This window comes from Colobus angolensis, unplaced genomic scaffold (genome assembly GCF_000951035.1).
Source record: "Colobus angolensis palliatus isolate OR3802 unplaced genomic scaffold, Cang.pa_1.0 Scaffold255, whole genome shotgun sequence".
NCBI classification, from domain to species: domain Eukaryota; kingdom Metazoa; phylum Chordata; class Mammalia; order Primates; family Cercopithecidae; genus Colobus; species Colobus angolensis.
The window spans coordinates 4974433-4977677 of NW_012115766.1; positions in this window are offsets into that span (position 1 = coordinate 4974433).

A 3245-nucleotide genomic window follows, 5' to 3' on the forward strand; every position below is an offset into this window, starting at 1 on the left:
TAAATAAATAAATAAATAAATAAATAAATAAATAAATAAATAAATAAAATTTTTAAAAAGTCTAGTCCAATCCAAATCAAAACTTTAAACACAATCCATTGAAGCCTTCCCCACTCGCCTCCCACCACCCATCAGACCCCAACCTGACCCAAGCTCAGAAGCCTGCAAGGAGGAGGAAAACGACCTTTGATTCCTGCTTCTGTGTCCTCCCCAGCTAGCTCAGTGAAGACCGGTTCCACCGCCAGGCACGGAGGCTCATGCCTGTAATCCCAGCACTTTGGGGGGCTGAGTCGGGTGGATTACTTGAGGTCAGGAGTTCAAGACCAGCCTGGCCAACATGGTGAAACCCTGTCTCTACTAAAAATACAAAAACTAGCTGAGTGTGGTGGCATGCACCTGTAATTCCAGCTACTCAGGAGAATCGCTTGAACCCAGGAGGCAGAAGTTGCAATGAGCCGAGATCACGCCACTGTACTCCAACTGGGCGACAGAGCAAGCCTAGCCTGGGCGACAGAGCAAGCCTCTGTCAAAGAAAGAAGCAGGGTGTGGTGGCTCATGCCTGTAATCCCAGCACTTTGAGAGGCCGAGGCGGATGAATCACGAGGTCAAGAGATCGAGACCATCCTGGCCAACGTGGTGAAACCCTGTCTCTACGAAAAATACAAAAAATTTAGCTGGGCATGGTGCCACGTGCCTGTAGGCCCAGCTACTCAGGAGGCTGAGGCAGGGTTTCACAAACCTGAATGAGACCCGATTTCACCAAAAAAAAAAAAAAAAAAACTGGTTTCTCAAGTTGGGCAGGGTGGGCTTCTGACCCTGCAGCTGTTTCAGCCTCAGCTTCACTGGTGGTCTGCCTCGCGCAGGCCCTCTGCAGGGCAACATGCCCTGGCAGTCACCTTCCACAATATGCATGCTGACCCCGGACACCAACTGGCATTTGGCCCATCACGCTATAGAAGTGCAGGCCGCTGTCACTGCAGTACTGTTTTATTCTCTGGTCACAGGTAGCTCTGATCAGCCTCTTTCCTTGAAGCTTCTCAGGCAGCTATCTCTGGATTCTTGCATGTCCCCTACACTCCAGGTGACACATGCCAGGTTCTGGAAGCATGCCTTTCTTTGCATGAAGTGGGTGGGTCCTCCTTCTTCTCCCTGTGAGCACCATGTCATTCTCATCACCCACTTCTCCCTTGATTGCTCCCTCCTTTCCTTCAATTTGGTCTGAAGGTGGTGGAACCCTAACTTAGCAAATCCTACAAAGATGGTCCAGTACCTCCATATTTGTGGATTTATGTGTGGGGATACCTGTCTGTGCGGTGGCATGGAGGTGATCCCCTGAGATCCTGCAAGCTTGAGCAACTGACAGCCTGCAGCTGTCACACGTTTGGATCCACCACAGAGCTCACACCAAGGTCACACATTCCCCAGCTGTTTCCGGCTCACAACTGAGCATGGTGAGAGCACTAGAGCTACACCCTTTCTGCTTCTAGCCGGCGGCCTTTGCTCTGGAATTCCTACGGCCCTACCAGGCCTTTCTCAGAATGTGCTGCAATCTGGAGCTCTTCCAACCCAATCTTCTTCCCTTCCCTCTCTCCATTCACAAGTGTCAGACCTGTGTTGCACTGAGACCTGTCAGAAGGCTCTCTGCACCTGCATGCCAGGCTCCTTCTCCCTCCTGCACTATCCTGAACGGGCGTTGTCTTTAAAATATTTTGGCACATCTAATCCTATCTTGACATCTGCTTTTCAGAGGTCCCAAACTGGCATAGTCGTCTGTTGGCCCACTTAGCAGCATTCCAAGATAACTTTTATATTAACATTTGATTATGCTGTATTTAGAAACTGTGAAAAGAACAATGGCAAAATCATGGAGCCAACCTGAGTGTCAATCAACAGTTGACTGGATAAAGAAGATGTGGTCCATATATTAATACATCATGGAATACTATGCAGCCATAAAAAAATGAAATCATGTCCGTTGCAGTGACATGGGATGGAGCTGGAGGCCATTATCCTAAGTGAAGTAGTTCAGAAACAGAAAACCAAGTACCACGCATTCTCACTTGTAAGTGGGAGCTAAACAATGAGTAAACATGGACACAAAGATGGAAATAATAGACACTGGGGACACCAAAAGAGGGGAGGATGGGCAGGGGGCAAGAGCTGAAAAATTACCTATGGGGTACAGTGTTCACTGTTTGGGTAATGAGTCCACTAGAAGCCCAATCTCCAGTATGCTCATGTAACAAACAAGCACATGTACCCCCCGAATCTAAAATAAAATTAAATTTTTTTGAGACAGAATTTCACTGTCACCCAGGCTGGAGCACAGTGGCGCAATCTCAGTTCGTCACAACCTCCACCTCCCAGGTTCCAGTTATTCTCCTGCCTCCGCCTCTTGAGTAGCTGGGATTACAGGTGCATGCCACCACGCCCGGCTAATTTTTGTATTTTTAGTTGAGATGGGTTTTCACCATGTTGGCAAGGCTGGTCTCGAACTCCTGACCTCAAGTGATCCGCCCGCCTCAGTCTCAAAAAGTACTGGGATTACAGGCATGAACCACCGTGCCCAGCCAAATTAAATTTAAAAAAAAAAAAAAAAAAAAGCTGTGAAAAGAAGAGTAGAATGTTCTCTTGAATTAAATATATCTATATATATGATCAGCAAGTATCATAGTGTAGATTCTCTACCAAAGCAGAGACTGATAGAATGACTTGCATACAGGTAATTAATTTTTATTTTTTTTTTGTTTGTTCATTTGTTTTTTGAGGCAGAGTCTTGCTCTGTCGCCCAGACTGGAGTGCAGTGGCGCAATCTCAGCTCATTGCAACCTCCACCTCCTGGGATCAAGCGATTCTCCTTCCTCAGCCCCCTGAGTAGCTGAGATTACAGGCGCACGCCACCATGCCCGGCTCATTTTTGTATTTTCAGTAGAGACACCGTTTCACCATGTTGGTCAGGCTGATCTCAAACTCCTGACCTCGCGATCCACTTGCCTCTGCCTCCCGAAGTGCTGAGATTACAGGCATGAGCCACCGTGCCCAGCCTATGTCATTTTTTAAGAAGTCTTCCAAATGTAATACATATGAAAGTCCTAAAATTAATCCTATTTCTAATTGGAAAATGTTTAAATTGAAAACTCACTAAGATTATACAAGTAGTTGCCCTTTTACCTGACATGTTTGTTTTCACTTTTTTTTTTTTTTTTTTTTTTAGACAGGGTCTTGCTCTGTCACCCAGGCTGGAG